Here is a 14,508-nt window from a genome sequence, read left to right on the forward strand (position 1 = left end):
AATGACCAATCGTTTTACTAGATAAGACCCTTTTTTCTCATCTGGGATTGTTTAGAGCCTTTTGGAGCTGCATTGAAACTGCAATTTGGACCATCAGCCCATTAATCTCCATTGAAGTCCACTATATGGAGAAAAATCCTGAAATGTTTTCCTCAAAAATCCTGGAATGTTTTTTTCTCAAAAACTTTCATTTCTTTTTCGACTGAAGAAAGACAGACATGAACATCTTGGATGACATGGGGGTGAGTAAATTATCAGGAAATTTTTATTCTAGATTTTATTCAATAGAAAATCTAGGCCCTGAAGTAAAACCAGTGGAGAACAGCGGGTTAACCTGTCAGTCTATCCCATAATGAGACCCTTCATAATGTTGAGTCTTTTTTACAGCTCTTATCTCTGTCATCAGCTTTTTACCGCTCATTTCACCCTTTTAATCTGTTCTGTGATAAGGATATTTCTTTACTAAAAACACCCGTAGAACCTAATGCAATTTTCCAGTAAATTGTGAATTTACAGTCAAGCCCACTGAAGTGCACACTGATGATGGGTGAGATATGACGTCAGAGAGTGACAACAGGAATGTGTTGACCTACAGGAGATCTAGACTGCATGAAGTAATCTAAATGATCTATTTTACATTTTAATAGCAACTTTAAAGGGATAGTTCAGCCAGAAATGAAAATTCTGTTATTAATTACTCATCCTCATGTCGTTCCAGACTCGTAAGGCTTTCGTTCATCTTTGGAACACAAATTAAGATATTTTTAATGAAATCCGATAGCTTTCTGACCCTGCATACACAGCAACGGAACTACCTCGTTCAAGGCCTAGAAAGGTAGTAAGGACATTGTGAAATAGTCCATGTGACATTAGTGGTTCAACCGCAATGCTATGAAGCTAAGAGAATATTTTTCTATAATACTTATTTATTCAACAATTAATTATCGTACGTGTCTGTCCACATTTATGAGAGCCTGCATTCTACAGCATCCAGGTTCTACGTCCTCTGTCAGTTCCATATGTAGGTTTAAGAGGAGTCTAACCATCCAATCCTGTCAATCATCATTATGAGACTGTATAAGCAGGAGCCATTATCAAGTCAAGTCAAGTCAAGATTATTTATACAGCGCGTGGTGTCAAAGCAACTTTATAGTATTAAAATAAGACAATAAAGTGTCAATAATAATGCAAAAGTTCCATGTTGCATCAAAGTCAAATTGGAGAGGACTCACCTGGTTCCCATGGCCTTGTGCCAGTGGTCGTTTAGGGTAGGAGTTCTTTCCTGATGATCTGTCTCTGAGGCTCATCTAGTTGACACGGTATCCGCTGACATTCGGCTGTAGGTGTTGATCCACCATCTGCTCTTGGTACGGACTGGATCCGGGGGACTGCAGTGACCATCTGATTTGGATACAGACTGGATCTGGTGGCTATGGTGACCTCGGAATAAGAAACAAACAGACTAATATTAAAGTAGATGCAAAAGTTCCATGTTGCCACAAAGTCAGATTGGAGAGGACTCATCTGGTTTTCGTGGTCTTGCGTCGATGGCCGTCTAGGTGATGAGGTCTTCACTGATGATCTGTCTCTGGGGCTCATCTAGTTGACATGCTCATCTATGTTGACTCTGCTGACTTTCAGGGCTGTAGAGGTTATCTCTGGGTGCTGATGGGTACGGACTGGATCCGGGGGACTGCAGTGACCGTCTGATCTGGATACATGATCTGGTGGCTACGGTGACCTCGGAATAAGAAGGAAGGATACTAATATTAGCGTAGATGCCATTCTTCTTCTGATGCAACGAGTACATCAGGTGCTTTGGGAAGTGTTCCCCGTTCCGGTTGACCTAATTAATGCAGCCTAACAATCCTATAACGGATTTGGATTATAGAAATGTGTTAAATGTAGGCCAGGTTAAAGAGATAGGTCTTTAATCTAGATTTAAACTGACAGAGTGTGTCTGCCTCCCGAACAGTGTTAGGTAGATTGTTCCAGAGTTTGGGCGCTAAATGTGAAAATGATCTTCCGCCCGCAGTTGATTTTGATATTCCAGGTATTATCAAATTGCCAGAGTTTTGAGAACGCAGCGGACGTGAGGGACTTATCATATTTATAGTCCCTCACGTCCGCTGCGTTCTCAAAACTCTGGCAATTTGATAATACCTGGAATATCAAAATCAACTGCGGGCATGCAACTGTGCAGGTGTCCCTGCAGCAATTCTTCCGGCATCCCTCCACCTCCCCATCTCCACCTATATTTCCATTATTCTCCCTCTATATAATACTGCAGTGGGGGGGTTGAGCTTGAAGCTCAAATCAAGCCTTGGGTTCAAGCCTCCATAGAGAACAGCAGGACAAATTAGTTTACTATTAACAATTAAGACTAGATGGGCAGGCAAACTTGTGAAATAACTTTTTAAAGGCCAAATGTGAAGTAAATATTTATATGTAATGTATTAATGTATGTATGGTTAACATATTTCTCAGTACTGAAATAAAAATGGGAAATTTCACTCAAAATTTCACTGGGCTTTATGCTGCGTTCCAGGCAGGTTTTTTTAACTGGTAAATCACCACTTCAAACCACGACTTACGACTTTGTAGCGTTCCAGGCAAGTCACGCCAAATTGCCTGGGCACATTTATGAATTACTATTATTTTTATATTATTATTAATTTGATTGCAACGTTATATTGTCCTAAGCTCTATTTTTCCACCGTGTGCCACTTGCATAAACACCGCACGCATTAGGGCTGACTTTGTTGTTTCGCGAGCTATGTTACGTCAGAACTCGTAACTGGGAGTCCATCGATCGAGTATGAGTTCACGAGTGGGAAGTCACGGGTTTGACTGCCTTTCCAGTGCACTTTCATGGGTAGAAGGTCGGAAAAACACGAGTTACGGGTTGTCTGGAACGCGGCATTAGTCTCACCCTCAGACGTCACGCCCACAGACCATTGGCTAAATGTCTAATGCATACGGCACACAAAATTGGAAAAAAAGTTGTCTTTGGATTGGTTAAATCAGAGGTTCTCAACTCTGGCCCTCGAGGTCCACTTTCCTGCAGAGTTTACCTCCAACCTTGATCAAACTCACCTGGCTGTAACTTTCTAGTAATGATGAAGAGCTTGATTAGCTTGTTCAGGTTTGTTTGATTAGGGTTGGAGCTAAACTCCGCAGGAAAATGGACCTCGAGGGCCAGAGTTGAGAACTCCTGGGTTAAATTATACAGAATTTCCGGGCAACATGTGTGTTGTGTTCTTTAACGTTCCACCTGGAAACAAAGATGCCGTGACTCCAAACCCCCTCATGGAAGGCGAAAGACATCATGTTTACAGCTGTGATATTGAGTACTTATCAGGATCAACTAAAAGCTGGATTTTCAAAAGTATGTGAAATGTTTAAAATTTAAGGCACAAAATCATAAAAATACGTCTGTGTTTTACACACCGGTCTGTTATTGTGGGGACATTACCACGCCCCTAAACATGATGCGGCACAAAAGGAAACATGACTGCTTGCTTTGTCAGTCATATGGCCTCTTGGGTGGTCTTTGGCCATTTAAAGTGGACAAGGTTCCTAGATTTTCTGCCGTCAGTCTGAAGGTCTGGCTATATGAGATATATAATCTGTGTTTAGATAGTTTGAATTATTTGTGAGAACTGTCCTCGCTCTGTATGCTCCCCAGAAAGTGTCAGCATGACCCAGTAATGAAGGTCTATAGCTGAATCAGTAGTCAAATGAAGACATTTTTAGGAGTATTTATAACTGGGTTTCCATTCACTGGTACGCACCTTAAAGTAATTTATTGGTTGTAAATTTTCTTATTTATGTCTTGATGACTGAAACAAGTCTCAGTTCTTAAGGAGTGATTTTCTACCGAGTCAAGTGTTAGGAACTCTTGGAAAATAAATAAAGCTGTTTAAAAGTAGCACTGTCTGTGCTTTCAGTAACTTTGGCAAAATAATATTTATTTATACCTTTATAACTACCATAATTGCTTGTTTGTGGAATTAAATATTTGGGCAGATTGTCAATAGATATTCACATCCTTTTCTGTTTACGGACACTGTTAGTTAAAGTACTGAATGAACTGATCTGCACAAAGATTAGAAAACAGTCTGCTTTTAATAATTTATTTTTACATTAAGCTCCACAAACTTAGGAAAAGAAAGATGCATTGACAATATGAAGAAACAGTAACTGTTCAGCTTGTAGTCCTAAATCCTAGAAAATAATAAGAATATCCGAACAATGGGATTTTTTTTAGTGGAGTGGAGTCAAAACAATCAAGTACAAAAGCTTTCAACATAATGAAAACATGATCATAAATCATCAAAGGTATAGTTCATACAACTTGTGACTTTTTAAGTCATGACAACTTTGTGTGAGGAGGAGCTGGAATTTAAGTTTTGATAGTATTCAAGTCTCCAGAGGTCAAGGCTTTGGTAACATATTATTCTTTAAAAACAAATAAAAATTTTGAGAGGGATGAAAACTATAACAAATATGGTTAGATGATTCAAACATTTGTATAATTCATTGGACAACCGTTGTAATCCTTATTAGCTTTAGTTTCAAAATTCCAAACTGAGGTATATGACTGTTGACAGCCTCTTAAAATATTGTTAACCACAGACCTAAGATAACAATGTAAACATATATGGTAATGGCTAAATCATAACTGTTATAATGTATCACGTCACAGTCCAAAGAAAATAGATAGGAATTCAAGTACGGAGCAACTAGCCACATTGCTCAGTGTTTCCCTATCTGAGGAATTCACTGTTCCCTCCATGTATGGTCAAACTCAGCCACATATTGCTTTTTTAGCTCACACCATATCAGCCAAATGTTAGAGTTTGCTTTGTTTCGGTCTTCATTTTAGATCTGATCTGTCAGATGGCCTTTCTGATTTGAATAGCCCTGGCAACAGAGCAATGCTTCTGTTTGGATTTTTACTCTGTCCTGCTCCAGATGCAGAGTGAAATGTTTGGCCGGTTTCAGAGGACACGGTTGTACACAGTGTGAGTGGTTTTGGCTCCCCCAGTCTAAACAGGACAGCACTTAACTCCTAAATACTGTTTAGTTGCTCATTCGGAGAAAATCGCCGTCTGTTAATGCAGAGATTAAGCGCTAAACTTTCACACAGCCCAAAATAATTGAGAACAAGGCAAGTATTCTGGCATTTTTCCTTGTGTATTTACTCACCCACTGAAATAGAAACAGAAATACATAAAGAATTCATATTGGAATACAGCCAATCACTGGGGATAATGAGTTTTTTTTTATTTGTTTTTATCAGGTGACTATTAGGAATGTTAGGAAATGTCAAAATGCTGAATGTTACAGTTACTTTTTTCAATTTCAGAGATATTTGTAAAATTCATTATGGTCCTTCTGTAATCCTGTCAATAAACCTGTGCCAGTGTTTTCAATAAATGCAAGTTAACGTAAAACAGACCATCTCTAAATCCTGGATTAGTCCACAGATATTATGTTAATGGCATGTACCTGTTATAATAATCCTCACTTATGTGTCATTAAAATACCCGCAGGATCACAGCACTACAGACTCTGGCTAATGATTCTGGCTCAGCTTCTCCGAAGCTCTTATTTGTGAGTAGTCAGTATTCTGGGATAAGTAAAAACAATTATGACAGGGATTTATTTAATTCAGAAGAAAAATAAGCTTTGGTAGATGAAAAATAAATTGGTAACTGCTTTAAATCAATGGGTTCTTTGTAAACTCTTGGTGACATTGCAGGTTAAAGAGAGGTGGACACACAAATGACCTGTTCAACTAGAATTGCTCTTGCAAAAATGGTTGTGTTTAGGCTATATTTGCTTTGGGTGGAATACATCTCTCATTTACAAAAGTTTAAAATAGATCTATTATATTTAATGGATGGAGTTAAAAAGTGGTCAGTGGTCAAAAACAGAAATGAATCGCTGCTTTAGAAAAAAGATGCTTAGGTCATTCTTGGCATGCAATATGTCCTCATTATGCCTTGATATATTGAATAAAATTTTATTTGATCACAATAGGACAAGTGAATGAGTTTTTAAATACGTTTATTACGTTGGTGTGGGTGGATATTGTATTAAGACATATTCTTAGAATTTCCTAATTTTCCCTTTTCAAAATGTTGCGAATAAGGCATATTTTATTGTCAATGTCACCTTTCATCCTGATTCTTTTGAAATACTGCAACGTCTCAGAAAGAGGTTTTCTTAACTTAAGGGTTTTGCAACCATCACCAGTGTCTCAAAGACATCATCTTCCAATAAGCAACATCATCTTTTATGGAAAAGCAACAGCAAAAACATTAAGCATTAGCAGTTTATTTGATGAATTGTGTAGTAGTTGATCTCAAACATTTTGCCCTGCTAGTTGATAATATTAAAAGACCCATGCTAATTCCTGACTCAACAATGTTAACTTGTGCTCATTATTTACATCTTGTTAAAGGGATAGTTGACCCAAAAATGAAAAATGCTTACCCTCATGTCGGTCCAAACCCATAAGACCTTCATTCATCTTCAGAACACAAATGAAGATATTTTTGATGAAATCCAGGAGCTTTCTGACCTGCATAGATGCAACTAACACATTCAAAGCACAAAAAGGCAGTAAAAACATTGATAAAATAGTCCATGTGATATTAGTAGTTCAACCTTAATTTTATGAAGCTACAAAGAACCAAAAATAACGACTTTATTAAACAATTTTTTTCTCTTGCGTATCAATTTTAGATGCTCATTCACGGGAGTACCACCATGTCAATGCAGGGTTAGAAACTCTCAGACTTCATCAAAAATATCTTAATTTGTGTTCCGAAGATGAACGAAGGTCTTACGAGTTTAGAATGACATGAGGGTGAGTAATTTTCATTTTTGGGTGAACTATTTCTTCAAAGTCCGCATGAAATCAAAACTGAAGTTTTTTGGCTTTTAGGATGAATTTGTTAGCCTTAAAGGTCCCATAAAATGGAAAACTGTATTTACCTTGGCATAGTTGAATAATAACAGTTCTGTACATGGACATGACATACCGTGAGTCTTAAACACCATCGTTTCCTCCTTCTTATATAAATCTAGTGTTTGCAAAAGACCACTGAAAAAGAAGCCAATTCCAACATAACACAGACTATTATGTGAGAGTCACGATCGTTAATAGTTACGCCCCAAACATTTGCCTAGCCAAATCGTCAGTTCTGTAGGTAGGCTATTGTGAAAAAACAAAGCGAGGACAATAGTGAAAATGGCAGATCATCGGAATATATGTTATGTTCCAGGTTGTGCAGGGGATGTTAAGTGCAGGGATGGGTTGGTGTCTGTAAAACAAAAAAACGTGGAAAACAAATAACGCGTTCTAATAAAATAAGGCGAGACACTAAAGGGACAAGGTTAGCTTCTTGCTAGCATTAGCCTGTTACACTGCAGTACATAAAATTTCACTTAATGCATAAACAGAGTAAGGAGAGATGACTGCGCGGATGATGGCGAATGATTTGCAGATCCTGATCACCGCTGAGAGCATCTAAACTTGTCAAATGTGGTAAGTACTGCGGCTGTAGTATAGCGTTACACAGAGCATGTGCGATGCAAATTCAGAAAGGCAGTTTCAATGCCCCGCATATTAATAGCAGCTCGAGCTCCGTAATTAAATATATGTTTCCTCCATGTGTTTCCTTACAGCTGTGTAAGCTATTGAAATGAGCCGCTCTGTGAAACAGCCAATCAGAGCAAAGCTCATCATCATTATTCATGAACCTTCCAAATAACAAACCATTTCATTCTAGGGACAAATCCTAGGTTGTAAATGGACTTGTAAAACCGTTTCTGGAGAATTTTTGCCCTTTCTTTTGCCATGTGCCTTCTATGTAGATCAGAGAACAATTTAAAATATTGTATCAATGCATTCTATGGCACATTTAAGGTTTTCTATAAGGAAGTGAGCTCCAAAACAATGACAAAATTCACATTTACAAGATATAAACAATCAAAACTTACAGTCTCTCACATCCGCCAATATAAATCAACAGTTTTGATGAGATCACCCTGCACTTCAGCTTCTCATCAAACTTTCTGTCCAATCAAATGCTCTCTAGAATCCAAAGCGTCCCACCCCCTACACTATAAATAGACACTGAAGCTGCGGCTGAAATCGTTCACTTGTTCACAGATTTAGTATTTTCCGTATGGTGAATGGCACATAGTGCACTATATAAGGAATAGGGAACAATTCAGACAGTGTAATATTTAGCATTCTGTTGGGGCAAATGAAGTCTGGTTTCACTTTGTGTCACACAAACCGGCACAGCGCAAACACAGCCTGCTCCGGTCCAGAGACACAATAGCACAGAGCGGATCATATACGTGACTTGTTGCAGACTGCAAAATGTATCTGACACATTTAAATTTTATACAGAATGCTATTCTATATATAGATAATGCGTTATGGATGAGAATATGGCTGTCATACACTGTCAAAGGCAGCTTTACCCAGCTCAACAGCTCTGGCCCAAGCTGTGACATAAACAAAATCCTATTGGTTAATTAAAAAAGGGGGCGGGACTGTTGCATATGTCCTGTCTTGTCTTCTTTTTTCAGTTGAAATATACGTAAACAACTGTGTGTTTCAAAGCACTCCACGGGACCTTTAAGTTTCATCTTAGTGCATTGCTGCTGTGTAAATAATCAAGCTATAAATAATAAAGTTGAAGCACGTGAGTTTGCAAAGAGCATATTTATAAAAGTCTGCCTGGTATTTACAGAAATACTGGAATCACAAGCATATTCATTTTATTAAAAAAATTTTTTTTTTACAGTGTTATTCTTTGTGTTGACGTAAATTCAACTGAAACAGGAAGACAGGGTGATGTATCCAGCAGTCCCGCCCCTTTTTAAAATAGCCAGTAGCGTTTTGTTTATATCACAGCTTGGGCTAGAGCCGTTGAGCTCAGTAAAGTCGCATATGAAAGCGTATGGCAGCCACAATCTCATCCATTTCGCTATAAAATATACCATTCTGTGTAGAATTCAAATGCGTTCCATACATTTTATTGCCTGCACAGCTCGCGCATATGATGTGCTCCATAGTGATGTGAAGTTAATTTCTTTTCACCAGATCCCCTCATTCAAATCCTCAGTTAACAGCGCTCATTGCATTAGCACAGAGACAGTGGTAAAAAATAACTAGTTCGGTTCAGATGGTCTCAGTCATAGTGTAACACTCTAACCCGGATAACTATTCAAGTTAGTGAAATGAAAGAGATAGAAAACGGCAAAGTTGGTGATCCACACATTTAATGGCTGGTACACGAAAACGCGCCCCTCTCATACATGAGAGTTTAACTCTTTCTTGGCGTTACAAATAAAAGTAAAGGCAAAATATTAATAGCAAGAAGGCAGAGCGAACTTATCGTCTATATGGTTCTCGTTAAACAGTCACATTCATACGTCATTCTACGTCAACTCCACACAGTGTGCGTAATATGTTACGTGATCAGTCTCTTAAAGGGCACTTCACAATATAATGTAATGTATGCAAATACATAGCTTTGGCCGTTACAATAGCAGGAGCTTGTTTATGTTTGGCAGCTGCACGAGTCACGCATGCGCACAGTATCAGCTCATCGATTCTCAAATCGGACGCGTCGGAAGGAAACCGTTTCTCGTTCAGTGTACTGGTGATCCGACAACCGCTGCAACTGATTCATGACTCGAGAACGAAAACCGCTCTGGCAGCTGCTCATGCACATCATCAGCTCTCTTTTCACAGCCGTTCAAACATTGTTTAAGTAACTCGGGAAATTGGTTTATTTCGAATCAGAGGGAGTGTCTGGCACGTTAAAAAGTAAAAACCTTTAAGTAATATGTGGATTAGTGCTTACTGGAGACATGAACCGTTTCAAATGATTCAGTTCGATTTGGTGAACTGGTTCGACTGGTTCACTAAGAAGATCCGGTTAAATAGAACGGTTCGTTCGCGAACCGGACATCACTAGTGCTCCATGCTATCATGTCTCTGGACCAGAGTAGTGTGTGTGCACTGCGGTGGTTCGTGTAAAACCAGACTTCTTTCTCCACAATAGAAACCATATTTACACTGAATCGTTCTCTGTTCCATATATGTGACCCTGGACCACAAAACTAGTCTTAAGTCGCTGGGGTATATTTGTAGCAATAGCCAAAAATACATTGTATGGGTCAAAATTATTGATTTTTCTTTTATGCCAAAAATCATTAGTAAATTAAGTAAAGATCATGTTCCATGAAGACTTTTTGTAAAATTCCTACTGTAAACATATCAAAATGTAATTTTTGATTAGTAATATGCATTGTTAAGTACTTAATTTGGACAACTTTAAAGGTGTTTTTCTCAGTATTTTGATTTATTTGCACCCTCAGATTCCAGATTTTCAAATAGATGTATCTCAGCCAAATATTGTCCTATCCTAACAAACCATACATCAATAAAAAGCTTATTTATTGAGCTTTCATATGATGTATACATCTCAGTTTTGTAAAATTTAACCTTATGACTGTTTTGTGGTCCAGGGTCACATATATCCTCCATTCACCTTACAGAAAATACTAATAAAGTGAGTTTCTGATTTCAGCCGCTTTGGATTCCACAGAGCATTTGATTGGACAGAAAGTTTGATAAGAAGCTGAAGTGTAAGTTAGAGACTACCTTTTGAATGCTTTTATCTTGTAAATGCGAATTTTGTCATTGTTTTGAAACACACTATCTTATAGATAACCTTAAGGCTAACATATTAGCTAAAAATCTTCCATTTTGATTTCATGGGGACTTTAAATAGATAGTTATAAAAACTATTGCATAACAGGAATGATCCACCTGCAGACAGTTTATGGAATTGTAACATAATCCAAAAATTATGTAGACTTTATTTATATGTGCATGCTTTTCTGAAGTATCTGTTTTTTGCACTAAAAAGTAGATTACTATAAAAGGCATTACTTAAACACAGATGAACACTTGTGAATATCTGATGTGAATACCATGACCTAGTCCTTTGAATCTATTTGAAAACGGCTTCATTCACCGCAGGATGGCTGTAGTTTTGTTTTTGCTTGAGGCAGCCTATTACTGTGAGACAGCTCGGAGTCATTAGACCTGGCTAACACAGAGCTCTGCCACGTGTTTCTGCCTTCATACTGCTGCGTCTGCTGAGTTCCATCTAACTTTGTGCAGTGTGATGTTATACCCACAATGCTTTATTTGCACTATGACTTAATCACCCTGTATATGTCAGAGTTTCCACTCAAGTCTATATGCATTGCGGCTAAATGCAATTCACACGAGGGGCCCATATCTGTGGTCTGCCTAGAGCGTTGCCGCCATTAGCCAATCCTATTATGCCTCACAGAAAATGACAAAAAGACACAATTAGCACTAAAACATTGTTGGCAAACTACTTTGAAATTGTAGCTTGCAGAGTTAATGTATGTTATCAAAGCTAATTATTATGGAAAAATAGTTTGGTTTTCTACAAATGGCTACTTATACGTAAATATGTTTTATAAGTAAAAAAAACTATTCAATATTAATTATAAACTGTAATTAAATAGGCAAAATACAGTTATACTCATTATATACAGACATTTTGCTGGTTCAAAAAAAAAAAGATAGGTTCAAAGTTGAGCAGGTTAATTTATAGCTAGTAAATACAATCCAAACATCTTAATTTATACTCTAGCTGAAAACAGTTTAATCTGTTCCTTCACTTGAACCGTTTTATTATTATTATTAGGCCTATTAAATGAACCATTCAAATGGCTTTCGAATAAACCTTTCGATGCTACATATAACTGTGTGAACGAGAGATGGCCATTTACGACGAACCGATTCACCAGAATGAATCAGCCTTTCCATCGCTACATATGAGAGTGAGAGACACGAACTGATTAAGTAGTGATTCGGACTTGGCTATGCAACAGAGACAGCTGTTTGGGTAAGCGTTTTATTATTTACTAGCCCTTTAAACAGTGTTTGGTTGCGCTACGTTTTTTTCATGAATAGTTAAACAAGTGTGTCCCTGTCGACTTCAATTGTCTAGAGGAGTTGCAAAATGCTCGGAATCGATTCGCTATTCACACCGGAAGCGTTTTTGTCTCCACTCGCGCTATTTTTCAGTTGTTTTTCCAAGTGGACATGCTTAGGTGTGTAGAGTGTTTTGAAGTACTATAGACTGCCAAAAGTTATAACAAATCAAGGAGAAGAGTGCAAAAAACTGTCTGAGGAACAAAAGGCGTTTGTGTTTGGCCAAACTGAACCAGGATTTACAGGGCAAGGATATTGACAACATTCGTGTTAGTTCTTAAAATTTCCGGTTAGGTAGGTGAAATATTAGGCTAACATCTTAATTAATACTGCTTGTGCGTATCTATTAACTATTAACTTTAGTTTGTCAAAATATTGTGCCCTTTCCTGCTTACAAAATCCTTCTCTATATGATTTAGCAGCTTTTACAATTTTTTTGTGGTTTAAACCAGCCTAGGCTGCTTGGCTGGTTTCAGCTGGTCAACCAGCATGGTTTTAGCTGGTCATTGCTGGTCAGCTGGCTGGTTTTAGAGGGGCTTTGGCCAGGCCAGGCTGGGAAACCACAAGCTAAAACCAGCCTGGCCAGGCTGGGAGACCAGCTAAAATCAGAGTCTTCCAGCTTAAACCAGCTAAGACCAGCCAACCAGCCTAGGCTGGTTATAACAGTTTTTTTTCAGCAGGGTAGACTGCATAAATTAGCAGAACAATGTATTCAGTAGTACATTAATGCAATCCATGCTGTTGTTTACATCTGAGTATCACCAATATGTCCGCGCATCTGGGTAACTGACCAAATCGTGACGTAAGTGCAAACCCTCTATTCGACAAATTTGTGTTTTAAAAACAGCTAAACTATGTCGCTACAGAAAATTATACTTTGGGAGCATGTTCACACTTGGGCAGGTTTGGCTCGATTAAAATGAGCTCTGGTGCGATGGCTCTGCTAGTGGGGTTCATTTGAGTAAGTGTGAACTGTACCATCTGAACCACGGTGCAGTCCAAAATACCTTTGAAAATATAGATAAAGGCCTTTTTAAGTGTCTACAGATGAATTTCTATTATTTTAAACTACTAGAAGGTGATATCATAGACTCCACAGGTTGACAGGTTTGAGGTGCATTCCACACGCTAGTGCTTTTTAATAATGGGAAGTAAGTCAGTAGACTTTTTCTTGAGTTTAAATGAAAACGATTGTGATCTCACAAAAATTCGTCAAGTGATTACATAGTCATATTTGTGGTATTGGCATCAGCTGGTTTGTAGCTCTTGGCAATAAAGCAGGTTGAGATTGGGTGAGAAGTGAGCGGATAATTCGCGGTTGATCAGTAGAACAGCGCTGATGGCTTTCCCAGACTGAGATCACTCAGAACGTTTTTTTTATTCTAATTCCCTGTCAAAAAAATAAAAAGTGCACATATTTTTCAGTGGAAAAAGACATTAGCATGTAAGCCACAACTAAGCTTTTGGAAATTTCTACAGCACGTTAGTTTTCAGGGTTTAATGATCATGTTGAGCATGAAGAAATGTTATGAAGCAAATAGTGTGAATTAATGACGAGATTAAGTGTTGTCACCACGTGATGATAGAGCTGAACTTTGTAATCCTCCTCTGTTTCTGCTCATCCAATTATGATGCTTTATGAGAGCATTAGAAAAGAGAGACACAGCTGCGCTTTAATCTGTTCAAACCTCCAAGGACATAAAATCAGTTTTCCACAATAAATAATCAGCAGACCTGGTGGTAAAAAAAAACTTGATCAATTGACCCTTCGCAAACAGCTTGATTGACAGGCGATCTGACCAACTATAAAGCAGAATCCGCCATTTTGTCCAACAAACAAATCAGACAGGAGAGTAGATTACCTTCGGTGGACTTAAACTTAAAAAAATTGTGTATTGACGTCTTTATGTGGTTGAAATAATATATGTTTATTCTTGTTTTAAGTAGGCTAAATAAGAAAAGATGATTGGTTAATTTCTCACTATTTATTGTTTGAATTCCTTAAAAAAAAAGACAGAAAAAAGCTGAGACCTTGTTTAATTCCAGAAGTAACCTGCTCTGTCTTGTCTGTCGGCGTGTTGTCAGCAGTGTTACGTAACACAAGTTACGTAATTAGATTACTTTTTCCAAGTAACTAGCAAAGTAACGCATTACTTTTTAATTTACAAGAAAATATCTGCGTTACTTTTTCAAATAAGTAACGTCAGTTACTTTTTTTTCCATTTATTTCCTGTCCCTATGTTAAAAAGAAATTGGGAATAAGATTTTACTTTAATTCTAGAATAAATGTGAACATGCATTTACTCATCTCACTCACAAAAAAACAGTTTTCCTCAAAATGAATAAAAACAGTTAAATGAAACTTAGAATATGACACAAAACGCAATAATTAAATGTTAAATAATATGATTATCCTTTATTTATTTAATCTG

Source organism: Garra rufa, chromosome 17 (assembly GCF_049309525.1).
Source record: "Garra rufa chromosome 17, GarRuf1.0, whole genome shotgun sequence".
NCBI lineage: Eukaryota > Metazoa > Chordata > Actinopteri > Cypriniformes > Cyprinidae > Garra > Garra rufa.